The sequence below is a fragment of the Ambystoma mexicanum genome, chromosome 2p (assembly GCF_040938575.1).
Source record: "Ambystoma mexicanum isolate Mex_15411 chromosome 2p, UKY_AmexF1_1, whole genome shotgun sequence".
Taxonomy (NCBI): Eukaryota; Metazoa; Chordata; class Amphibia; order Caudata; family Ambystomatidae; genus Ambystoma; species Ambystoma mexicanum.
Genome location: NC_090923.1, coordinates 412450565 through 412478342, shown reverse-complemented (window position 1 = coordinate 412478342; position 27778 = coordinate 412450565). Strand labels below are relative to the sequence as shown.

General features: G+C 42.3%; 1 protein-coding gene across 1 annotated transcript in view; it reads right to left on the bottom strand.

Annotated features, from left to right (window-relative positions):
- The window catches only part of FAM107A (family with sequence similarity 107 member A), a 1685791-nt gene that overhangs the window by 978624 nt on the left and 679389 nt on the right, over nt 1-27778 (bottom strand). The window lies entirely within an intron of this gene.

The following is a 27778-nucleotide window of genomic DNA, read 5'->3' as shown; positions in this document are numbered from 1 at the left end:
TAGACATGTTCTTGCTTTACTACAGTCTATCACCATACTTCACTGCACTTAACTTTTTGTAAATGAATTTTATGTTTTCTTTTGTATTTAATTGTTTGTTTTTTCTACTTTGCATTTATACTCATCAGCTTACAACTAATGTGATGTTTTGATGGAATATATATATCTGTGAACGACCTATACTTCTGTAAACTTTTCGCTGCAGAAGGTTTTGTAGGTTTTTTTGTTCCTAGAAAATGTTACTTGATTACTCTTGTAAGCATCCAATTCTTTTACCTTGATTAAACCCTGGTGAATATATTTGTTGTAATAAACTTACACCATGTACAAATTTTTCTGTCTACATGTACGAATGAACATGCATTGTACTCTTTTCCCTGTTGGGATCCTTTAGACTTTGACACAAGTTCAGAATAGTGGTGACCTTTGTAAACACAAACTTAGCCCCGTGTGTTTTGAATAATGGCATATAGCATTCAAAATATGCATTAACCCCTGTATGTGATCAACTGGGAAGATTCGCCATCAAATATTCCATCTAATGTACCCACTCCAATAGCCCCATCTACTCAAACAATATCTACGGCTATGAATCCCTTGAGTAACGAAAAAGAGGCGACTGAAATAATACCTAATCCCAATGCTTCCAGATTATCAAACTCTCTGGAACTTTTCCCCACCGATTGTCCCGCTGTTATTATTTCTTCTCCTGAATCTGCAACATCTCTCCCTTCGTCATTTCCTGCAATAACTAATCCTGCACTAGAATCTGCTCTAACTGCCATCAATACAACAATTTTCACATTGAATAAATTGTTTGAACTGTTGGATTCCAGAGCCTCATCACAAGAAGCTCTTGCCCCATCTCTAACCAAAATAATTGACTGGCTTGTCTTCAATTTACCAGCTATGATCAAAACAACTGTTAAAGCTGCAATTACTCCAAACCTCACCTCCCCTGTTGATATACCTTCTTTGAATGACATCCTACCAGGTGAGAAGGAGACCATACATGAAGATCTCGGCTCTAGCCCAAACTCCCATGGCACAATTTCCCCTCCTATGGACACTAACAACTCTCATACAGCTCCTCAATCCCCCACTGCAGAGCAAATAGATGCTGGAATTGTGCCGCCTTTATATGACATCTTCTATCGTCCTTTACAAAACAAGCAAAGGAAGCAAAAAAGGAATAGAAAAAAGAACCTCTGAATTAATTTTGACCAAACGCTATCAACAAATCAAGTCAATAACAAAAACAAAAAAAACAAAAATCAACCCATATCCAAAAAAAAGGAAAAAAATCTAAAACTAAAAAACTTGTGGCTAACATTTCTGTGGATGAAGGCCAACAAGTGAAAACTCCTGTCAAAAATAATGAAGAGAGCCTTGAAGTCCCATGTATTGAGGTTCTCCCTCCAACCATAAGTGTGGAGTCATTTAAAGGTAAGGCATTTATTGTTTATCCTCAACCTCCAAATGCTGACTTCTTGGCGAATGATAATGCAATGGTAACTAACGCTAACATTAATGAACAACTTATGAATATGTCGGTCTACTCAAATAACGATATATCAATCGCAGAAACCATCCATCTTAGTTTGCTTAATCAAACAATGATGCTAAGACCTACTTTCTGTGTTAACTTAGACCATGACACTAAGTCATTTATGTCTCTTGAGGAAAAATGGAAGGAATGGTTAGAAGAGTTGCCTTTTCAAAAGGTTTTCCTATCTAAGACCCTAACACTGGGATCTGAATGTTCGGACTGCATATGGCAACTCTGATGATGTCATCTTGATTAATAAGCCCACTTTAACTCTGCCTGATCTAGTACATTCAAATTTAATCAATCAAACCGGCATTATGAATAACCAAACTGAAACTCTAGGTGAGAATCTCAAAGAGGAAATACTAAGATTCACAATGATAGACAGAGTTTACTCTGATCCCTTTCCAAATCGAAACACCTTGCTGACAATATTCCAAGTGATTCCTTAATTAAGACATATCAACTCTGCAGATATCACACGGGTAAACTATCCAATTCCAGCTCATCAGGATATTGTTGATGTAATTATTGCCTCCCACATAATTAAAAACTATGTGTGGCAACAGAGATATCTTCTTTTCGAAAAAGGTCTTTTTACAGAAGCTATCCTCCCAAAGCCTCCTAAATTAATTCCCACTCAAGAAAATCAGGCTTTAAAGCAACAATCTAATCAGAATATAGGAGTGCAGCCATCCTGCAATTGCAATGGTTCTGCTGGTCCTCCCCCTCAAGCAGTACAATCTAAATGGAGTTGGTTAGCACTTACAACTGAAAAGGATCCTAAAAACCATTAGCAATCCTCTCTAGAACAACATGCCTGTACTATAATTTCATGGAATACTCGTGGCTTCTCGCATTTTATCTCTTCCAAACCTATACTATTAAATAAATATGATCTTGTTGCCTTGCAGGAAACATGGACGATGACTTCTCCCATCTGGCCTGATCATCAAGAATCTATAGTACCAGCCTCTAAAGCCTCTAAGGGCAGACCTGCTGCTGGCCTTTTGCTAGCTGCTAGACACGACTCACGTTTGACTATCGACCCATGGCCAAGCCCTGATTCAGGAATACAACCTGTGATTATTGGCACTAATAACGTAAATCATCAATTCTTTCCGGCGATTATGTTCATAAATATTTATTGGAACCGGCGTCTCCAATTGCAAAGGACTTTATTGATAAGATATAAAACATTCTTGATCAAGCTTTATTAAGCTCTAGCATTGTCAATACCATAATCTTGGGTGACTTTAACATGAACTTATACCAGGTCTCTAATACTACCACTAATACTAGAACAGACAAATGGCTAACTTTAATGAAAACAAGGCAATTTTCAATGGTCAATGGAACCTTTCTCAATGAAAGATTCCATTCCAATTGAGCATTCCAAAAATGTCTTCCATGAAATCTCTCCTTCTCCATTCCCTGCCTTGAAACCTTCCCCACCTCTCATACTCTCCCCTTCACTCAAATCGTCCCCTTATCCTCCCTCACTTTCACCCTTTTATCCCTTCTGTGTCCCCCCTCCTCCTTCACTTCCTCACCTCTCCCCTTCTCCCGCACAGATTAATTGTTCTTTTTATGTTTTTTTAGTGGTTCGATTCATTGTAAATTGCTTTTTCTGTTTAAATGTTCTATGTATTCTGTTGTTATAATGTAAAACCCTTTGGATGAAGGCATAATAAATACAATACAATACAATGACATTCCTCCTAAACCAACCTGGTCGAGAGGCCTTTCTCGCTCAACCTTGGATTATGTTTTTATTTCTGACAATGCTAACAGGTTTATTTCTGACAATGCTGAGGCGTTTCAAGTCATCTCTACATCTAAATGTGACCACAATTTACTAGAAAATCGATCTCTCTCGCATTTGGTTAAACCTCCATTATACTATAAAGCAATCTTGGATCTAAACAGTCCAGGTAACCGCCTCAAATGGGCATCACTGCATGTAGCGATTCTACAACATAAGAGGTGCAATAAACAAACAGGAGATCATATATATTATAATGATTTTATCCAAACAATAGTACAGACCAATTCGATCCACGCTAAAACAACTTTTTCTCATAAACACTGTTGGAACCATGAAGGCCATACTCTAAAATTAGACATTTGCAAAGCTCTAAGACTATTACACCCTAAATCAAATGACAGCAATAAAGGACAACTAAAAAACAAATATAGAAATAGAATCAAGCAACTCTTTGCTGCACAAAGACAAAGGAAGCAGAATTAATGATTAGAGCCTTACTCACTAAATCAACTGGTGACATATACAAAATACTATCTTCAACTTAAATACCAAACTTGTAGACTTATCTGAACTTAAACTTGATTCTCTGGATATTTGAATGATAATCAAAAGAGTGAACAGCTCTAGAGCACCCGGAACAGATATACTAACAAATGCCATCATAAAAAAGAATCCTGAGGCCTGGGCTGAGATGCTATTCTTAATATTTTCCCAATTAATTAAAACTAAGAAAATCTCGCCGTCATGGCAAAAGACTATTATTATTCTTATCTTCAAAAAGGATGATCGCTCAAATCCTGTCAATTATCATCCTATTGCACTCTTAGATGTGCCTGGAATTTTTTTTGCAAGGCTTATAATTTGTGATTTTATGAAATGGGTAACTGATAACAACCTAACAGATATGCAACAATCAGGATTTGTCCCCGGGATTGGCACTGCACTAAATCTGATTATAATCTTGGCTATCAAAACCCAAGCCATACAAAATAAGAAACCAATCTATGTGGCGCTGATTGATTTCAAACAAGCATTCGACTCTATATCTCGATCAGTTTTAAGGAATAAATTATTGAATCTTAAATGCCCTCTTTATATTTTTTATCTAATCTATCAATGTTGCTCTAATACTAGCATCAAAATCAAACTCTCTATTGATGGTCTACTCTTTAATTCAATCCCTGCCAACTCGGGTTTAAAACAGGGATATCCATTTGCGTCTATACTTTTTAACTTTTATATTAGTGATTTTTTTAATGCCTTAAACAAGATTCACTCTTTTTCACCCCGATTGGGAACCTTTCATATTCCGTACCTATTATACGCTGATGACCTGGTCCTCTTTGATAGGACACCAGTTGGTCTACAAAGGAAGCTATCAGCTTTAACTTCATATGCAACCGAGAATAAATTAGAAATTAACACTAAAAATCCAACATCTTAATCTTTCATCACTCACGCAAAAAATCCAGGCTAAATTTCAACTGGACTTTAGCCGGAAATCCATTGAGTAAAATAACTCAATACAAATATCTAGGAGTCAATATTAATTCCGACCCGCTCGACAAACCCTACAAAGAGAAGCTTATTCCAAAAATGAGACTCTTAGCCATTCAAGATAAGACCTTACAAAAAGATACGGAGCCTTTTCTTGGTTACCTGCAAGGATGTTCTACTTACATAAAGTAATGGCAATAATCACTTATGGCAGTCAGTCCCAAATTATGAAGAAACCATCCAATTGGGACTTTCTGGAAAGCACTTTTTGGAAAACTGTATCACCGGTTCCGCCAAGTACTCCAATTGCCCTCATTAGACATGAATTTGGCTTAATATCTTTAAAGGTGGTTGTATCGTGGGCTATGACTTCACTCTATAAAAAAATCTTACTGTCAACTCCCTCCATGAGAAATGTTCCATGTCTTAAAAAGTCTTATAGATAAAGAAAATCCAACGCCTCTCTCGAAATGGAAAAATGATTGCCTTGCTATTCTAAATGATGCAAATATCTCACCTGACTTACTTATGGATTTCCCTCATAAAGCTAAACTCAAACTGTATAATTATGACTGGATTTTAACATGTGAAAAATCGCAAACTTATGCAGCTTTTAAATCCGGTGCATTTATAACAAAACCGCTCAATCATACACCTGATTACCTTTAAATATTTCCAGATAAGCAATATGTTGATACCTTCTTGCGCCTTAGATTAAATCTATTATCTACCAAAATCAAAATTGCTTTCTATTCTAAAAATAATGTAATATGTATAAACTGTTGATTCTGTAATCTGGATGATAAACCAGAAACCATACAGCATCCTATTACTGAATGCACTTAACTATCCGAAATAAGAATTTTTTATTTTTTAAAACATTTCAAAGATAGACAACTTTTAACTAAAGATTAAATGTGGTTTGAAGTATTTAATGCATCTAAAATTTCTTTGATTATTGATACTGTTAAATTCATTTCGTGCTTCAACTTAAACACATAATGTATGATTTATTTTTCCTTGTCCTTTGGAAATCAAGTTCAAATTGTTGATATTGGAGTATTACTATATATCAGTCCTTTTATCCTCATGTATCGTTCTACTGTATGTTTTAGATCTGTAATTGGAGTAAACGTGGGGGTTTTTAAATATCAACCATCTGTGTCCTGCGCTGAAAAAATGGATGGCAACTGCTCTGTGGAGTAACGGAGTGGAACCCCCTACGCATACCTCAGACTCTGTAACTTTCTAAATGCATTTTATTTCTGTATGCCTAGTTAAGCTAAAGTATACCCGATGGTAGATACATGACAGCTTTGCCACTTGCTTACTACTAGTATTTATTTTTAATTTTAAAATTTCGCATCGCTCACATTATTAACACTCTCTTAACTCGCAACTATAGATAAGTATGTATAATTTTACTGTCAGCGTTCCAAACCTGACATTGCTTAAATGAAGCCTGTAATCAGTGATAACCACGCATTACCTTTTATTTACAACTGGCATTTAACTCTTAAACATGCGCTCTGCTTCTAAACAGGCAGCAAGGACAAGTGAAGTAGGACTTTGGTTGCCATGGTTACCCATCCACATCACAAATCCGAAGCGCGACGTCTGAATCTCTGTTGCAGATGCCAACGCTTGAGATCGGAATCACCTCTTGCGAGGTAAGCCCTAAGCCCCTCACATCAGCCGAACCCGCATTTCTCTTCAATCAACACACTCGGCACACGCCGCACTTTAACACAGTGCTGCGCTAGTGACGGCGTTATCTGTCAATGCATTCGGAAATATTTTTACGATCTCAAGACTTTCATTTAATTTAGATATTTACCTTATTTTATTTATTATACTCGGCATATGTGTATGATTCTGTATATGATTCTGTTACCTGTCATACACTTTTGTAAATATACTCACGTCAGTTAAGGATTTCATATGTATATGGATGATTTGTATGAGAACCTTAGCATACACAAATCACTTACATACAAATACCAGACCAAGCAGCTCAATATCAAGTAATCTGGACTACCTGCCCCTATTAATGTAATTCCATTACGCTATGTGCAATACACATCCTGATGTATGACTTCATTCAGTTTCAAGAGAAAGTCTTTCCAACTCATTCCCTAAACTTCTGTAGATTAAACATGGCACCACTACCTAGCCTTTTTTTGTACTTATCTGTAATGCTATCAGCTAATGTAACCATCGTTTCAACAGGCGGGATTTATCCCATGAACAAGGCAACCAACACAATTGTAAAACTGACTAACACTGCAATCTACTAGGTAAGAGTTTACTCCTATTCATGAGGTAATATCTCTTGCCAGAGACATACACTTCTTTTTATAGACTAATGCATTATATTTTCCCCTTTTTTCTTCTCACCGTCCATTATTTATTTTTCTCTTTCACCTACATCAATCCTCCTCTTACCCCTCCCCTGTTTTTCTGTGATACACTTTTTGTTGTTTCTCAACTGTTTGTTCAACTGTTGTCATGATTACCTTACTCTAATTGATGAATCCACGGTATGTACTATGGTAAACTGAAATTTGATTTATTACTATTGTCACCCTCTTCAGCCCTGATTGAAAAAGGCGAGTCTGTCACCGAAACACGTGTCTCAGAAAGGGAACTTTGAATACACTGTTATTTGTCTCACAATCATTGAGTGTGAATCTTTATTGACCTTTTGGCGCTGCACTTTAAGTGGAGTAGGGTTCACTTGAGCCCATAACATGCTAGATCTGTAAATGATTGATTGTTTGATTATTGAAATTAACTAAAACAATTTTCTCAATAAAAAAATAATAATTATTATCCTACCATTCTCTCCATCCAGGCATCCTCTCAGCCCAGAGCCCCTGCACACTCTCCACCATGCAAGTCCATTATGCACTCTCCAAGGCCACATTCAGCTTCTGAATATTGTCCTGGAGCTACTGTCCATCAACTGTAAACGAAATCACCCATCCCCAAAATAATAGTGCACCCATTAGGGTATTCACACCTCCATGTATCTGATCCCTGGGTGCTCTTCTCAGTTCCTAAATATCGATGACCATGCATCTTCCGAACGTCCCCCCCCCTGTGCACACCATATCTTCATCTATCCGATGGACACTGTCCTCCATCACGATCAGTACAACTGGTCAACCCCTTCAGGCAATGAACCCTAATCACCTGCCCCTGCAATACCCCAATTTCTCTCTTAAGCAATCAATCCACAGACCTGTCAACCAGGCCTGCAGCCCCAATACGACATCCCAACCAGGAACGCCAGTATTAGTGGTGATCCCAAGACACCCAAAACGTAATGCGTCACTCTTCCCAAGATGGGCCTATGTCAGGCAATTGTGCTTCTGCTCCCAATTCTTCAAGGGTAGTAAGGACAAGAAGAGGGCTTGAAACAGCCCCCACACCCACCATTCACAGACAGTTGGCCTGAACACTGCCATAGCAACCATGACCCCAGACACAACTTCCACATTCAGGCAGACCAGCCCGGCATCTAGTACTGGGTAGGAAGCCAGAAGTGGACCACCTGAATATAAACAGAGGAAGCCCTTGCCTCACAGGCACCCAACCCAAATGGGACAGCAATTGAGAGGAAAATAATCGAGGAAAAAAGATCATAATATGCTAGTGAAGTGGAGAGCCTTCAGAGGAGGAGTAAGGTTTTTAGGTGTGGATAACCAGAGGGGAAGGACATCATTTGAAGAACCCCACCTGGCTACAGGGGCTCTAGTGTGGATCTATGTGATGGCAATTATTTTGCTTGATGTTAAACATTACAGTAACTCCAAGGACAGCCGCACGTATCAGACGTATCGCCGCTGTGTCATCCACACAGGTTTTCTTTAGAACATACATTGGTGCTACTGCTGACATTGACCCGCAGGGTGGGCTGGAAGGAGAAAGCGGGGGACCATGGTGTACGATGAATAAAAAACACACACAAGGGGAAAAAGGTGGACACGGAGCTAACACTAAATGAACACTTTCAGGGCGCATGCAAGCGTCAAGCAGGAAGTAAAGGCACATGTGTGCTGAGCCACAAAGATCTAAATAGAATGTAGTGAGAGGATGGCAAGGTGTGCAGCGATAGTTACACAAAAGAGCTACACAGGCAGATCATTCTGATGCGGCTTAGTTATTGGTTGTGAACTCAAGGGAGTGCATCAGATGACCTACTGCTATGGAACACGTGACGAGGCAAGGTGGAGACGTAGTTCCGGTTAACGACCTGTGTCACTTACAGGACAAAAGAACACATTCACAATATCTAAAACTCAGGCATGCATCTTATAAAATGCTGGCTGTTGGTATCACACCTAATTGCAAGATTGCTGATCTATATGTTCACCTGTACATGCCTGGGTGGCATGGTGGCAAGATTGTTGTGATCTTCCACGCTTGTCCTTCTCTCTGCAGTTTATTTTTGATCGTAAGGAACAAGGGCCTACATAGATCAATGTTTTTAGTGTGATACCCTCTCTCATGCCACGTAGTGACATCACTTGCTTGTGAAGCAGTACACTCCATTGCCTCTTCACGTGAGATTATTTAAACTGAAACGGTGATTACCTAAACATTTATTATTTATTTAGGGTTAAAAGGCTCCTGAAATTAGTAACACTATCCACAGCGTGCGGTTTTCTGATCTTTCATCCTTCACCCTTCACAGTTAACACAAGGAAGGGCGGATTCTCTTGAATTATCTAGGATCATACATCAGGGGCTTTCACATTCCAAGAAACCTTCAGCCCTCTCAGTTGGGAGAGTGAGCAATGGAAACTCTTTAGCCGCTACTTAATATGCAATAAACTACCATGAATGCTTCAGGGTCATCTCAAAATTGTTCATCCCAATTCGAGTGTGCAAGGTGTGCAAAATAGGTGCAATCTGATTTCACAAATGGATACTAAGCATACACAGTTTGTGCTGCACGTCTGCCTGCCTAGTACTTAACAGGGCAATTATGTCTTAAGAGGCATGACCGTGAGGTACTGGCAAGCATATTTCCGAGATGATGGCTGATTCAGAGATGCATATGCTGATAATTGTGCCCGCTTGTCACAGGCTTTCTCTGTGCCCGGTGCAGGACAGGCATCATAGAATGCATAAGTCAACCAGGAACAATTTAGACCAATGCCTGCATGGCAGGCCCTGCACACATAGGCATTCTGCAGTTTTTTATGTTCTCAAAGTTATAGGTGGGAACGTAAACAAAGACTCCCAGCTTATATTGACCACGTACCTCTATCACCATCAGGTCCCGTAGAGCAGACAGTGAGTGACGCCGACACCCATGCTCAGACCCATCATGTGTGGTGACATCTACAAGTAAGTGTTTACACAAATCAAGGAACAGCACCCACGCGAGAGTCTCAAACAAGCAGCGGGCAAAGAACATGTATCTCGCACTGAAACCTTTGTAATTTCTGATGGTCGCATCAGCGCTGCCCTCAACCAAAGGGCTACACAACAACTGGACATGAGGTGATTGGCCCCAAACCCCCCTCTGCTGTGCACTGCAGATGCCATCTACAGCTCAGAGAATACAGAAAATGGCCTGCACTGTCGCACAGGTCAACAGCTGCTGTTCTTCTGCCAGTAGCCCTGCTTCATACATTGCCTTATTTTATTTGAGGTTTGCCAAACCTCATACTGCCTGCTCTGCCCTATGTAGTATCAGGATGCCTGTTGCAAATATGTATTCCCCCTTGCTGCATCCAGCTATGATGATAAGGGAATCCAATACCGGACTGTCTCTACGCCTGCCCTTTCACATGGTCACCAAAAAGTCCTTGCAAATTGGGTGCTATGGTTGGGTCACACAATAGTTATTTCAAGGCCTTCAGAGAAAATGATTGTGAAGTCATGCCCTCACTCTCCTGTATCTTGTAGGTGATTATATCCATGCAGTTTTTAGTTCAATCTCAATATTGACCAGATGATGATTATGTTGTCATGTCAACAGCTCTATTTGCTCACTCTTGATATCAGGACAACCCAGGCTGTGAAAGGTTTAACCTGCACCAAGTCGAGCAAAGGCTTGGTACGTCCCCAGATGCCTCCCACAGTGGAGCCTGACACCATGTGAGAACAAGCAAACTTGTGGATTTAAATAGTGACATTTGATCTTGGGTGGTTCAAGGCTGTGTATTCATCAAACTATGATGCATCATCCTAAGTGAATCACGCATTTGACAATCGAAGGATATTAGAAATGATGCACACTTATGTTGTAGCTGACTCTCCTGCATCCACCATGGCCAAAGCTCTAGAAAGGCCTACAGGAGAGAGAACACTTGTAATTTGTCAAACTGTTCCCTCAACAAATTCAAAGCCGTGCCAAACAGGCAAGCACATCAGAACCACAAAACCTGAAGAGGGCCATCCCATTGTCAAGAAGGCATGCTCACACTGTGGTGGGGATGCACACAACCTGAAAGACTACCCAGCTCGAGGCTACATGTGTAGGTATTGCCAGATAAACCATTTCTTAAAAGTCTGTGGAACAAAACCATCAGGTCAAGAAGAAGAAGTACAGTTTGGAAAATGCAACCAACCACTGATCATAATGCACGCCAAGCTGCATGAGACTTGATGAGGTCCACCCCTTTCCTCGAAACAAAAAGACAAATAGGTCCAGATGTAAGGTACACATGAAAGGGCCTATACTTATCTACATCCGTAATGGTCACTGTAAATCACTTGAACAAGGCTATCATCACAATCTGTCAATGCAGTACTGGTAATTGTAAATCACTTGCATAAAGCTGCAGCCACAATCTGCCTATGCCGGTCATGCAAGTGATTAACAGTGATACATTCTAGTAAAGCTAGATTGTGGCTGCAGCTTAATGAACGGGATTGATAGTCCGTAAATCATTTTCATGAAGCTGTGGCCACAATTGATATATGCCAGTAATGGTAGCTCTAAAGCACCTTCATTAAGATGCAGCCACAGCCAACACCCTATGTCAGTAATGGTCACAATAAATTATTTTCGTGTAGCTCAGCTGGTGCCATAATCTATCACTTTCAATATGGTCTCTGTAACTCACTTTCATGAAGCTGAGCCCACAATAAACATCAGTGCATTGATGGCTGCTGCACCTTGTCATGGAAGCACAAATGCACACATTGCATTTATGATCACACACATGCACACACACACACACAGTGACACATACACACACAGACTCACTCAAACCTCTTACACACACTCACACACATATACGCACACACACACAATGAATGCATTACATTAAAACATGCACAAACTACAACATTTGAAACACATATACTATTTGTAAAGTTCTTACGTAATGTATCCTATTCTGTCTGCATTCTTCTCTTTGGGTGATGAGGGAGCGTGCAGGAACAAATCCAGGCAGTGCTAGTGCACCACAGAAGGATTTTCCCGCACAAGGCATGCCGGATGGGCAATTTAGTTGCCCAGCAGCCTAGGGAGCAGAGTGTGTGCTATTCACTCCGGTGTGCACACTTTTCCTTTCTTGTGTACTTAAATTCAAGCGTGTTAGCCCTGAAGGGGTCAGGGGGTATGAACTGGCCACAGAGGTAGGGTCTGAGAGGGGGGGCCTGACTGTTAAGATGGATTTCTGAGTGTTTGTAGTTAGGAACGGAGAGGCAGTCTCTGTATACTCTCCTTGTCGGTCTCAAGGATGTCTGTCTGTGAAATCTGTCGATCAGGTAGATAGGGGCCGCGTTATTGAGGGACTTGGGGGTGAGTGAAGCAATTTTTAGGGATATTTTATCTATGATAGGGATCCAGTTGTTCTGTTGGCTGTGTACTGTGATATGGGGCCTCATTACACGGATGGCGGTAAGGATTTACCGGTACCGGTAAAATACCGGTACCAGTAAATCCTTACCGCCTTACTACGAGGTCCCTTTGCGGGTTGGGGGATTTAACGCCTGCTTTTTGCAGGCGTTAAAATCCAACCCGCTAAGGGACCTCAGAGCTAATTACGGCACCGCAAAATTGCAGTGCCGTAATTAGCGCCTTCCCCATTCCCATAGAGCCCTATGGGGCAGAAATGGGAATGGGGAAGGGTAATGGCGGAAAGGGGATTTACCGCCCCTCCAACCTTGGAATGGGGCGGTAAATCCCCTTTCCGCCAAGGCGGTGCCGGTATTTTACCGGAATGAGCCATGGCGCTAATAGCGCCATGGCTCACCGCCTACCGTGTAATGAGGCCCATGGTCTCTTCTGGAGATGCCCAGGGCCGTTCTGAGTGCGTTATTCTGGAGAATTTGTAGTTTACTAGTGGTGGCTTTGGAGGACCCAAGATAAAGCGAGTTACAGTAGTCTAGACGGGATAGTATGAGGGCTCTGACTAGGGTCAGGCAGCTGGTGTCAGATAGAAAAGGTTTGGCTGCACGGATCAATTTACACGTGTAGCCCGTGGAGGAGGCTAATGAGTTCACCTATCTGTTTAAGGAGAAGTTGGAATCCAGGTTGAAGCCCAGTGTTTTGACTTCATGTCCCACTCTGATAGTGTTGCCATCGATCATGAAGGATGAGTAGGCCGGGCTTAGTTTCTTTAGGCTGGCAGTGGTGCCCAAGGTGATGAGTTCAGTTTTATCATCATTCAGGCATAGTCCATGAGTGGCCATCCATGCCTGGATGATGATGTACACCCTATTCACCAAGGCCAAATCCTTTTCATAATCCCCAGAAAGCGGCAGGAGGATCTGGGTATCATCTGCATAATTAGTGTAGGTGATACCGAGATTATCCAAATCATCGAAAAGGGGCTTGGTAAATATATTGTACAGTGTAGGGGAGACACAAGAACGCTGTGGTATGCCACAGGTGATGGGTATGGGGTCTGCTGCTTCTATGGGCGAGAAAACCCTCATGGTTCTACCATTAAGGAAAGATCTAATCCATGTAATGGCCTCGGAGGAAAAGTGGGCGGCAGTGTGTAGGTGAGTGCATAGGACCGAGTGGTCAACCAGGTCAAATGCTGCAGAGAGGTCGAGGAGGAGGAGTAAGGCTGCTTGGCCATTGTCTCTGAGCAGATCAATCTGTGTTTTAAGGTCGATAAGGGCTGTCTCAGTCTCATGTTGGGGGCGGAAGCCTGATTGACTGGCTCCTAATAGGCGATGTTCTTCCAAGTGCTTCTGTATTTGTACATAGGCGACCTTGTCCAGGATTTTTAGAAGGAATGGTACAGTCGTTATGGGTCTGTAATTAGGAGTAGCTGGGTCAAGTGTGTTTTTTTAGTAAGGGTAATACCCAGGATTGTTTTAGATTAGTTGGGATAGATCCAGTGGAGAAGGAGGCGTTGATTAGCTTTGTGATAAATGGGGAGAGGTTGCGGGCAGTGTCTTGAATGAGCTGTGCTGGACACAGGTCTCCCTGGCAGTTGGAGAGTTTCAAGGACAAGATGATTTTTTCAACTTCAAGTTTGGTCACTTTGGTGAAGTTGAAGCGGGTATATTCCCTTGAAGTCTGCTTCTCGGGTAGCTTGGACAAGTCAGGGTTGTTCAAGGAGGCTTTTTTACAGGAGATTTTGTTTTGTAGAGTAGCGATTTTGTTGGCTAGAGCGTTTTGGATTTCAGTGCACCAATTCTTGTCTTTAGTGCAATGGGAGTTTCTACTTCTTTCAGAATAGAAAATAGTTCTATCATGTTTGATTTGGCTTGGGAGATACGGGAGTCGAAGGAGGTATGTTTTGCTAGGAAGATTTCTTTTTTATACAGGGCCGATAGTTTGGTGAGTTTGATTTTATTGGCTGCTGATGGGACTCTTTTCCAGGTGGTTTCACAGTTTCTTTTTTGCTGTCTTAGGTTTTTAAGGAATGGTGTGTACCATTTGTTCAAGTGCATTCTGGGCTTACTTGGCCTGAGTTTGAGAGGGGCGATTAAGTCCATGGAAGTGGACATAATTTTATTGTATTCCTCGACCAGGGTCTCAGGATCCAGGTTGTCAGGGAGTGTATTGAGTGTAGGGAGTAGATTTCGGATGAGTCTCTCCACAGTGATGCTCTTTTTATTTCTCGTGAGTGTAGGTGGAGCCCTACTGGTCTGCATAGGTGGAGGTCTAGTGGTAGACAGCGAGAACGATACCAGGTGGTGGTCAGTCCAGGCGAGTGGTGAGATGATGGTAATGTTAGCTAAGCAATTATAGTCAGCCACCTAATCAAGTATTATACCCTTGTCATCGGTGGGTTTCAGGCTTCTTTGGGTAAATCCTAATTCGGTGAGGGTGTTAAGTGTGGTGATGGCGGGTTGGTCTTCGGGGTCGTTGAAACCCATGTTAAAGTCTCCAAGGGCGAGTACCTGTGTGCAATTTTTGAGGTTGGTAGATATGATAGTATTAAGATGCTCATCGAATGTGCCTAATGGGCCTGGAGGGCGATAGATCACATGGATGTTGAGGGTCTGGGCATTACTAATGGGAACTTTGACTGAGAGTAGTTCGCAAGAAAGGACACTAATGGTAGTAGCTACTCTCATCGTAAGACTACATTTATGAATGATGGCAACACCTCCTCCTCTAGAGTTGGGTCGGTCTTGTCTCAGGATAGAGTAGTTTTCAGGGACTGCTAACCTGAGCATAGGGCCTGCTGCCGGATGGAGCCAGGTCTCTGTGATGGCAAAGAGGTCAAGGTCTTCATTGAGAATTAGGTCTGCAATTTCAGTTGCATGAGCTACTAGCGATCTAGCGTTGATTAGAGCTCCCTTGATTTGGGGGCTCGCTGTTGGTGTAGTGGTAGTAGTGGTCGACAATACCTGTGTAGTTTTGGTAATTCTCTGGTTAGTGAGATAGAGTGGAGATTTATTATGGTGATTAAGAGATAATTTAGGTTTAGGGTTGTTTAAGCTGGTGGGGGTGGAGCTAAGTCTCTTTGTGGTGGGCATAGAACGGGCGAGTGGCTTGTAGATTTTGGCTAGTCTAGCTCTGAGTCTTGAGTTCCTGTCTATAGTGACGGTCAGCGGACAGGACAAAGAACCTCGTGGCATGGCCATTTTCGGAGCCAGGCCACCTATTTGTGACAAACGCGGGAAGCGCAGATAACATGGCAAAAAAGGGTTCAAAACACAAGAGAAACAATAGCTGCCACCAGTCCTGTCTGTGACACACTTGCACAGTTCATAATAAGTCTAGCGAGAGGTTCTAGGGCCTTTGGAATGACTAGAGTCCCAAGAGCACGGTAAAGTAAGTAACAGTGCTCTCTTGTTTCATGTTGCACAAAAGCTGCAGCATGAGGAAAGGACTACAGGAAATTAAGTCTCCCAGTACTGACTGTCTTAAGGGCATGTCAGTTTACCCATAAGAATTGAGCGAAAGCCCAGAAGAGTGCGGCGGAAGGCTGCGCTTTTCTGGTAAAGTCTAGATCAAGGTGTAAAACAACAGCAAAAAGTTTGGTGGTTGCCACATGGAGGGAAAGTTACATACAATATAAAATCTTTCCTAACACTGACCCCATTGCATCCCTTGGCAGCATTACTGGTCCTGCGTTTCTCTAGGTACAGAAGGTGTTCACTTCTGGATTACAATTGCCGACTAAAGGTGAAACCCTAATGCTTTCCTAATTTGCACAAATTAGGGCTCCCCTCTACCAAGAATGAGCACAGCCAAAAAACCTGTTCTCCTCTGGCAATGTCCAGTGAGCTAAATCCATGTGCAGGACCCATCACATAGAACATAGTATTTTGCCAAGTTCGTTCCTAGCAGAGGCGTTTCCACATTTCTACAAAGTTTGCATTGATCTGGGATTAGTTAAACTAATGCAATGTTACAAAACCTCACGTACCGGATTTGCATGCAGTCGTTGTGGATGAAAATCGACTTCTTCCTGCATCGCTTTTATTTGAATCAATTAACAGTTAAAATTTCTGCTTGGAGGGCAGCTTCGAGGGAAATACACATTTCCACTAATCTCTCTGTATGCACTTGCTTTGACTGACTCAGCAGACAAGCCTGTTGCCAGCATGCATATACGTTTGGGCAATAATGCAGAGTTAATTAAACTTGAGCTGTGTGGCTCTGAATTGTTGGAGCGGTGTATAAAGACCCCGTTACCGCATTGGCGGTATTAAGTTGCCAGTCAAAGCCTGAAATAATGAAAAGGGAAAGAAGTCGCCGTTAATCAGATTGAGGGGGGTGGAAATGGGCGCTCTGTAAAATGTTGCTCTTCAGGCTGCAGAGGCAGGATCTAATCTCTGCTGTTATGGAGACTGCCAGCGCTGATGGTGTATGAATGACTAACAGGGCTTATTAAAATAACACATTCCTGGGTTCAGCCCAGAGTTTAGCAGTCCTTGTTCCTGTGCCGGTGTTTGCTTCCAAGAGCATGATTTGAGCTAATTTCCATGCCTGACTCTTTCTCCCTATGCTGGGCTGGCAACATTTGAAGAAAAGAAACCAAAATTAATAGATAAATATAATGATTGATTTGATCATGTCTATAATGTATCGGTGACCCCATTAAATGGAAACACAGCTGAACAGAACTCACATGCAATCAAACGTCTTTCTTTAAGTAGATCTACCAAATAGTAGCATATATGATAGAAAATAAAATATGCAAATATTCTCCACTAAAATGAATTATAGAAAATAATTTCTTGCACAAAGCACTTGTGGAGATCCTGAAATCCTGGTTTGGATTTTTGACAAGCCTAGTGCTATGGAAAATAGTGTCCAACCGCAAGGGTGGGATTTTCAGCTAAATTCTATTGTTTTTTAATTTGACATTTTAGCCCATTTTTGAAACGTGCAACATATTGTAAGGTACATTTTACGATGTATGCTATGTAGAGGTGAACAGAACAACCAAAGAGCGGTGCTGTGGACATTCAGTGCTCTTAATGTGTTCTGTGCTCTTAATGTGCTCTCAATGTGCAGCTCCTGCTCAGTGTATGTTGTTGTACCTCCATTGAGTTCCTGGACAATTAAGAGGGACAATACAATACCAGGATGGCGATCCTATTGGAATGTATTATAAAGGAGTAATTATTTTATGCACTGGGATCTGAGGCAGATTGTTGGCCTGAAGTTACCTCTTGTTTGCAAGATCTGATCAGTTACTTGTTTACGAGCTATACTGATTTTCATACCTTATAGGGATAATAAGATGGTAACTGGGCTTTGATGGCAGGCTCTCAGTCTGCATTCAGGTCAGATCTCAAGCAGAGCTGCTTGCGTGGATGCAGTGATGTTGCAGACATTTGGGCCTCATTACACGGATGGCGGTAAGGGTTTACCGGTACCGGTATTTTACCGGTACCAGTAAATCCTGTTGGGTGTTCTGACCCACGTTTGGACTATTATGCCACAACATTTGGTGTTGTGGGCTTAGGAAATCCAAGATGGCCGAAAAAGCCCACATGTGCGCCAGAATCTATGAAAACCGCGCAGTTTGTGCGCACACCAAAATGGTCGCCTGACTTGCCACCCCCCGGTGCGGGTGTGCTGGGTCAGAAGAGCCATGAGTGAAATGGGGTGCCAAAGAGAAAAACAGCAGTGCCTGTTCGCTAGAAAGCACTTTAAAAATCACCCTTTGTTTCTCTGAAGGCAAGCTCAGAATGCCCATTTCAAACATTGCAGAATATCCAACAATCTCACTGAACACCAGCAGACATTTGACAGAATAAAGTCTTGTGGGCATACAAAATCTAGAAAGAGGATGAGCCTAAAATAATGTTCATAGCAAAACTGGCTGAGCTGTGGATTTCAGCAGTTTAAGTAAATTTGGACTGAAAGACACTAAAAATCTAAATGTTTAAAAGAAATGAGTGACCTACTTTTGAGTGTCACATAGGTTTCAATTGTTTAAATGTCATAGTTTTAAACTTAGAATCAGCATTCTAGCTGCACGTGTAAAAATTGTTAGTTTATTTGAATGCAGAAAACTGAGTAACTAGAAGTGACATTAGCTGGGGCCTGGCTTAAGGAACTGAATTCTGCCTTACATCTACCCGCACGGGAGTTAAAACCTGCTCAGCCACTCTTCCCCTTGCCAAAAGGAGTTGTCACCTCTCTGATTAGATTAGGGGTGGAGCAGCTACAGGGAGTTGAACAAAGGCCTGTCCTGGGCCAAGGCAGATGGTTTATTAGGGTAGTCGTAAATGGCTTCCTTTTGAACAATGGGCCTTACAGGCCCAGGCAGATGGTTTATTAGGGGGACCGTAAAATAGCTTCCTCTTGGCAGAAGCTGGGAGGGGCAGGGTCTCTGAGCTTGGCAGAAACTGGATAAACTGGTTTCTACACCATGTGACCTGGGAAACCACACCCCTTTGGGGCCAGAACATAAATCTAAAAAGATGGATCATTCATAGAGCGGACTTGTGAAACTTTTATAAGTGATATCATTATTCTTGTGATTTTTCTGTGCACATTTGAAGACGTGTTAGGGCCCGGTGGTATGTTCAGGGGGGTTTTTAGCGGAAAAGAGGATATTACTCTAAATGTATGTATGTTAAAAATCTGACACTCCACCACCTAATGCACACATGCTTTGCGAACATTTGTGTAAATGCGGGGACAAATCCAATATTGGTAACCTGACCAAAAAGTGAAATATGTTGCCATTTTTGAACCCAAGCCCCCAGGAAGAGCAGAGTTTGAACAGGGTATACCTCATGTGATATGTGATGGGTGCATGTAATTTCAAACCATTGTGTATCTATGAAATATGTCTTTAGGTCAAATATAGATTGTGTGTAATTTGACAGGGGAGTGTCCTTTCTGCAAGCCATTAAATGACATCGCTCTGACACTCCACTTCTTTTCCCCAATCAAGAGAGAAAGGAAAACTTGACCAATGGGCAGTTGAGAGAGGGGCTGGCTAGTGATGCTGCACACACACCCACTTTCAAAAGACATAAAAAGAGCCACTGGAAGCTAGAGAGGGGATTCTATTCCACCTGCTGCGGGACGCTCTGCCGGGAAAATCCATACTTTACCTCCATCAACCTCCAGAGAGCCAACATAGAGACTTCAATCTATCCACCTTCAGAGACCAAGACTTTACTTCAGAATTTGTAGCAGAGAGGTCAACTACAAGCTAAATCCCTCTTTAGCAGGCTTCAAATCATTGCCACTATTCACAGCCAGGCGAGCTGTTTGAATTCTTTGCAAGAACTCTTGCCATTTGCCAGAGAGCAGTGTTGTATCCAGAGAGAGACCAGCTGAACCGGAGACCGCTGTATCCGGACCCACAGACCTGATCAGAACCAGAGACCCAGACCAGACCAGCAGAGTAGAGCTGACCCAGACGCTGTGCACAGAAACCGTCCGTGGCGAGTGAAGAAAACCTGCTGACCAGATCCGTGGCGAGGCCCATTCCTTTTAAAATTATATTGTGAGCACCTAGCAGAACTGTGCAGAACCAATCTCTTAGTTAAAATAATATAATTCAATCTATTTTAATCTAACCAGAACTGCCTCCTAACTGTCACCCATCATTTGCAAAGCTGTCACTTGTCATTTTCTAGCTGCAAGCTGTAACCTGTCGCTTTGAACTTTTAAAATTTCAAATCCGAAAAACTACCTTTATTTAATCGTCCGTATCTCTGGAACTGTTTGGGCTAGGAACTTGGTTCAACTTTCCTCTGAAAGCTTAGAATCTAAGCTATTCAACAAGCTTCTTCCTACTCATACTTTTGCACTCGCAAATTTTACCGCGATTTGCAATTTGGTTAAAAATCCAGCCACGTGTGAAAACAGCAGCTTCATTGCTTTCCTTTGCCAAAAATTCGTTTAACCTGCTAGTTACTCCTAGATTCTTGCTAAAGTGAGCCTGAACTCATCCCAAGTATATTTCACTCACCCTGAACCTCCTAAAGGGAATTAAAACCATTTTCAGCATATTTCTCACTGCATTGTCACCATATTCAAAGCATTTTGCCTGTGTTTCAAAACTCCTATCTGTTGTATAAGCTGCTGGGGGGGAATTGAACTGAATTCTATTTGATTGCATTCCTAAGAACTGTATCATCTTCATCTCCTTACAGTGCATAAAAGGGGGGGGGTGAATTGTCCAAGAAAGTGATTACATTGTCTTTTGCTGAAATCCTATCAAGTTATTTTCTGTACTGCATTTCATTCCACATTGCATCCATTTGAAACCATAAAAGTATTGTTGCTATCGTATCCATCCTATAACCACTCATCATTGATTATAAAGAAGTGTGCTAGTGCCGGACTATCCATTATTGATTACTGCTCAGATTAAGTGTGATATTCAATTATTAATTTATTACAAAGTGTGATATATATATATATATATATATATATATATATATATATATATATATATATATATATATATATATTGTTTAAACTTGCAAAACAGAACTACTTTGTGGCTCAGTGGGGTCAGGGGGATTCCAAGAGAGGGGTGTTATATAGGGGTAGTCATCCAGAACGCATGAACTGGACGTAAAGATATATCAATAAGGGTTTCCATTCAGTATCCCAGACTAGGCATTGACTTAGCTGTAGTGTTGAATTGAATCCTCTTACAATCCTTACGGCCTTACTATGAGGTCCCTTTGCGGGTTGGGGAATTTAACGGCTGCTTTTTGCAGGCGGTAAAAACCAACCCGCAAAGGGACCAGGGAGCTAATTACGGTACCGCAATTTGTGGTATCGTAATCAACGCCTTCCCCATTCCCATAGAGCCCTATGGGGCAAAAATGGGAATGGGGAAGGGCAATGGTGGAAGGGGGAATTACCGCCCCGCCAACCTTGGAATAGAGCGGTAATTCCCCTTTCCACCAAGGCGGTGCCGGTATTTTACCGGCATGAACCATGGCGCTATTAGCGCCATGGTTCACCGCCATCCGTGTAATGAGGCCCATTGTGTTGACTCTGGCACAGTGTTGAGTTGGTTGCAGTTTTCACTGAGGGGTCCCATGTCGTTGTATTTGGAGGGGCAGCTGGAAAGTATCAGCTGACAAAATGTGATTGGGATCTTACGCAGTGGTACCTCGGCTACCGAATGGCAGTAGGAGTGGTGTTAAGACCACTCCCCATGCCAGCCCATGGTAGTGCCAGATCCGCAGCATTAGCTGTAAGCCACATGTGAATCAGCTATATGGTCAGCCCTGTTGATAGGTGGGAGCTTTGCTCCATCTCGCCACATCTAAATTAACCCCTTGCCATGCTTTGTTCTCTCAATTAACCCTGTGAATCACTGCCCTTGGAAACATTGACATATCTGAGTTGAAAACCTAATACCTGCAGTGCCCGCCCACCTCTGACCTGTTTGACAAAATCCTAAACCATTCCCGAAATGCCTCCAAATGAAACACTAGATGGGATGTCAAATGCACCATCAATCTTGCAGATCTGATCATCTTGGAAAACCTTGACATTCTCAACTTTACTGAAATCTGTAACTTCTCCAACCAGGTTTCATGTGGTTATTTATTTTTTTTTTTTTTGCAATTTCTAGTTTCTTACAAACTTTTATTACAACTTTCTTCCTCAGTCGCTTCACTTCTGCAATAGAGCGGACAACTCGTTGGTTCATGAGTTTATAGTTTGCTCCAGAAAGTTTATGACTGCACAAGTCAAGTGAACTGAGGTCCCGCTTAAAATTTTGAGCCACAGTTCTTCCATGCAATCCGTTTGAGGAGCGAACTTGCGTAGGTGGAGAGACCTTGTGTCCTTCAATGCGTGACAATCAGTCAGAAGATGTTTTAGTGATTCTGAGTGATTTCGACAAAACCTGCATGAGGGGTCTTTTACGTTGTCGATGTGTCGGAGAAAGCACATTTGTCTGGTTTTATGGAGGTTTGTTCTTAGGCGCAAAAAGGCATCTCTATGATGGCGAGACGGGAATGTGCTCAGGTATTTCGGTAAGCAGTCTAATTTGTTCGGAGTCATACTCAGATCTATTGCAGTCTTTAGTTCATTGAGTTTTTCCGTGTTGTCAATCCAGAGCTGACGTCTCGGTTTTTTTTTTGCGTTTTGGGGTCGTTCTATCAGCATCTCCATGTTGATGTTTGCGGCTTGCATAATTGATTTTACTTTTTTGGCCCATACTTCCTGTAGGGTGTTTGAATTTAAGTTTTTTTGTGAGTTGAACAGTTTGAATGCTGGCTCAACCTTCTCTAACGACATCTTTCGTAGTAAAGTCATTGATTTCCAAATGACAGCTCCATACATTGATTTGAGTCCCAATTCATGGCGAATTACTGATACTGACAGGTATTTGGGTAATCTCAACACCCGACGCCAGAATAGGCCTTCAAGTTTAGACCAGATCTTGAAGTCGATGTTCCAACCTGTCTCAGCACCAAACGTCACGGATGGTATCACTTTTTGTTGGTAGAAGGTGCGTACTGGAATCAGGGAGAATTTTCCGAATTGCGAGTGTATCTTTGCACCTTGTAGGGACAAGGTTTTTATTCTTTTTTCGAGTTCGGACACCCAGCTCCATTCTCTTATAGACATAGAGAATGGAATGCCCAAGTATCGGATTGAGGTCACTTCCTCAATCGGAACGTTGTTTAGAATCCATTTGAATTTCTTGTTTTTCTGGCCCTCGCCATGTCCTAATTTCAGAATTTGTGTTTTATCAACATTAATTTTTAGGTCGTTGTCCGTCATATAGATGTTCAATGCATTTAGTAGCCTCTGTAGCTCTATTTGCGTTTTGTCAACTAGGACAAAGTCATCGGCGTAGATCAAGTAGCTCACAGGAGTGCCATTGAGTTTGGGAGGGAAGCAGTGAGTATTTGTTAGCGCATCTGACACATCTGCAATGTATAATTTGAAGAGTTCCGCAGCAAGAGGGCATCCTTGCTTCACTCCCTTTTTCGTTGGAATTGCTTCAGAAAGAACACCACCTTCGTTCAACCTTATTCTTACTGATGTTGATTCGTGTAAGGCTTTTATGGGATTTAGTATGTTTGGAGGACAATTCCATTTTTTCAGTTTTCCCCAGAGTTTTTCTCAGTTGATTCCGTCGAAAGCTTGTTGCAGGTCTATAAATGCAAAAAACAATTTTCCCTTACTTCTCAGGGCTTCCAACTTTAGTAGATTAAGTATAGCAAGGTTGTTTTCAGTGCCCACTCCCTTTGTAAATCCAGTTTGACGTACATCGTTTAAACCGCAGCGGCGTGCCCAAGCTGAGATCTTTTCTTGTAGAAGCGAGGCAAAGACTTTCCCGATGGTATCCAATAACGCGATAGGGCGATAATTTGCAGGTACGTCTCTGTTGCCCTTTTTGTAGATTGGGACAATGATGGCCTCCAACCAGGATGATGGGATTGTCCTGGAGGAGGCTATTGTCACGAATAGATCGGCTATGAACTTTGCCCATTCTTGGGGATGTTGTTTAAGCATGATGTTCGATATACCATCCGGGCCAGCTGCTCGGGAATTTTTTAACTTTGATATGGCGCCATGTATGGTCTCTGCGGTCTCTGCAGTATCCCAGCGCACCTTTTCACCGTTTTTCTCGTCCACCAACATATTGCTAGTGGACGAGAAAACATTTCTAAAATGCGCTGCCAAAGTCGCCTCGGGTATACCGTTTGCCATGATTACAGCTTGATTTGGCTGGTCCATATTTAAAATTCTCCAAATGTCTCTGGTGTTCTGAGATCTTATCAAGGACAACATTTCCTCGCCACGTTCTTGGTCACGTTGGAGGGCAAAAGCTTTTGTCCAGTTTCGATATAATTGTTTTCGATGTTTGATTTTTGCTACTCTATTAACGCTACTCTCTGTTCTTAGTTCTTTCAGATCTTTCCTCAGTTTCTTCTTCTCATTATTCTGAGATACGCTCCATGTGTGTTTATGTTTAGACATTGACGTGTTCTTGCTTGATTGGGAGCTGGCCACAGTTAGGAGAATGGCAGGATAATCGGTGAAGACTGTCGATGCCTCATTTCTTGATTGAAAGTCGGCAGTGAGGTATTGGGCCTCATTACACGGAAGGCGGTAGTCCAGGGTGCTATTAGCACCCTGGACCATGCCGGTAAAATACCGGCACCGCCTTGGCGGAAAGGGGATTTACCGCCCCATTCCAAGGTTGGAGGGGCGGTAAATCCCCTTTCCGCCATTGCCCTTCCCCATTCCCATTTCAGCCCCATAGGGCTCTATGGGAATGGGGAAGGCGCTAATTACGGCACCGCAATTTTGCGGTGCCGTAATTAGCTCCGAGGTCCCTTAGCGGGTTGGTACTTAACGCCTGCAAGAGGCAGGCGTTAGTTCCTCCAACCCGCAAAGGGACCTCGTAGTACGGCGGTAAGGGTTAACGGTCACCGTTGCCATTAACGGTGACCGTTAACCCTTACCGCCTTCCGTGTAATGAGGCCCATTGTATCTGTTTTGAGGACATCCGAAGTCTATTGCGGCTGGCGTTCACCTCTAAGTGGGTGCATGCCGTGCCGCTTAGATGCTTACAGTGGGGTTGCCAGTGCATTTTCAACGGAAAATGGTCGCTGTTCTTCGTTGGCGTGATCTGCAAATTGGTGATTGTCGGCATCAGGTTATTTGAAACCCAGATGTAATCCAGTGTTTTCTTTAGTTCCATGTTCATCCACGTAATTTGTGGCGGAGTGTCACCCGGGACATTGCCGTTTAGCATGGTACAATCTCTGGCTTCCATAGCCTCCTGCCATCTTGTTCTTTTAGAAGAATCCTTTAGATCCTTATTGCAGCGATGATTGAAGTCCAAATGGTTGCCATTAAACCAAGATGTATTTAAGTCACCGCACAAAATTATCCACAGATTGTCACACTATAACATACTACATGCTGATAGGAAATCTTCTCCCAGCTGAGGTGCTGATTTTATTTACTGTTCCCTCACGTCCATGGAACAAATTGACTACTGCAACATCCTCAATGTCTCTCGACCTCTGAAACTCCACTCTTCCTTTGCAAATAACCTAGCCGACCTCACAGCTCACTTCAACATAACGTCCTCCAAAACTGTTGTCCTGGATGACATGAATGTTTAGTGACACCAATCTGATCGACATGCAGTTTGTGAGCTGAATCTCAGCATAGAGTCTCTAGGCCTATCACAGCTTGTATCTTCCTCTACTCACCATTTGGGTAACAACATTGATCTTATTTTCTCTCAAGGTAAAGGGATCTTGTTTGACAACCTCACACCTATTGGCTGGTCCGGCCATTCTGCATCCTGTTCAGAATCCTTCTGCACTTTATCACAAACTCTCAGCCAATCCCCCTCCACCGGTGGACAAATCTAATCACTGAGGATCTCATTGTTAAGCCCAATAAGACCACAGTCAAGGTTTTATAGACACATTTGTTCTAGATCACCTTTTCCCACTCAATACCATTCCCTTGGCTTTAAACGCCTTTCTTCAACATGGTTACATTCTAACCTCCAAATCCTTGTACCCGTAAAAGGTTCTAGAGAAAAAGCCAAATTCCTGAAAACAAAGTTAGCTACTTTTACTGTCTTTGATTCTGCCATGCGTCAATGTGTCAAATGAAGAGAAAATACTATTCCAGTAGAATCATGTATGATGAATTTGACATGCTGCAATGAACTTAATTCCTTCTTTCAAACACGATCCAGACTGTCAGACAATATTGCAAGCAACAACAATTCTCAAACTCCCACCAATCCCTCTAACTACACAACTCTCACCACATATTTAAACCTCCTGCAATTTCCTTCTTCTCCCCACTCATCTGACAATTAGAGTCTCTCCTTGTCAAACTCTCTGGATCCCCATTCAATGTATGCCTTGTGAAAATTCTCAAACCCTGTGGCCTGCAACGTTTGTCAACATCCTGACATTGGTGAACCTCTCCCTCACTTCCTTTCTGAAACCCAACCACTTAAAGGCAGCCTCTGTTGCCCCCTGCTAAAGAAACTGAAGCTGGACCGCAGTGATTTAGCCATCCATAGTTCGAGTTCCAGCCTCCCATTCCTGGTCAAACTGCTGAAAGACTCAACCTGAGAACAACTTCTGTTTCACATTGATAAAAACACCCCCTTGAACCTCAACAGGCAGGTTTCCATCCTGGGAAGGGCAGTCCTGGCCTCCCTGCTCAACCATCTCTGCATGGCACTGATGTTGATGGCGCAAATACCCTGATTCTCCTAGACCTGTGTGCAGCCTTCAGCACATATGACCACCACATTCACCTAGACTGTGCCCAATCCATAGCCAGCACAGGGAACACTGCCCTGCTATTGCTTACTCCGAGGCAGATCTCAGTGTGTCAAGCTCTCCCCTTTCTCTCTAATCCTTCATCCATGACATGTGGCATTCCTCAGGCTTCTGCCTTGACTCCCCTCCTCTTCAGTCTCTACACCCCCTCACAAACATTATCCGAAACCTTCTACTTAAACCTCCATATATATATGCACATGACAAACAGACAATACATCCACACATAGTCTCCTCCTGACATTAAGAAATATACACCGGGATGACTTCCAACCGGCAGAACTTAAATCAGTCCAAAACTAAAATCCTGATTCTAGGTCATATCTCCCACATCTGAAGTGAATTTCGTTGTGCCACTTCCCTAGAAAACTGCACCTCTCCAGCTACTTCTGTCAAAAATCTTGGCTTCAACATTAGTTGAAAAGCTCTTCCTTGCTGCACTGGTATGTTCTATAGTCAATTCCTGTTTCTTACAACTTAAACTCTCCATTGCATCTTTACCTTCCCCTACTTTCTGACAGTGTGACTGCTGTCAACACCATAACCTACACCTGCCTGTAAAAGTCTTTACCTAACTAGAGTGCCTAATGCTGCTGCCCGACTTCTCTTTCTCTTTCCACTTAGAAGAAAAGACTGCATTTTACCATCTTTGCCATCCTTCTACTAGTTCACTCTCAGTAAACAAATCCAGTACAAGACTGCTTGCATAATCCACAAAGTACTCCAGTGTCTTGGCCCAGACATCCTCTCCTCCAAAGTCACCCTCTACTCTCCTTGCTGTACTTATCATT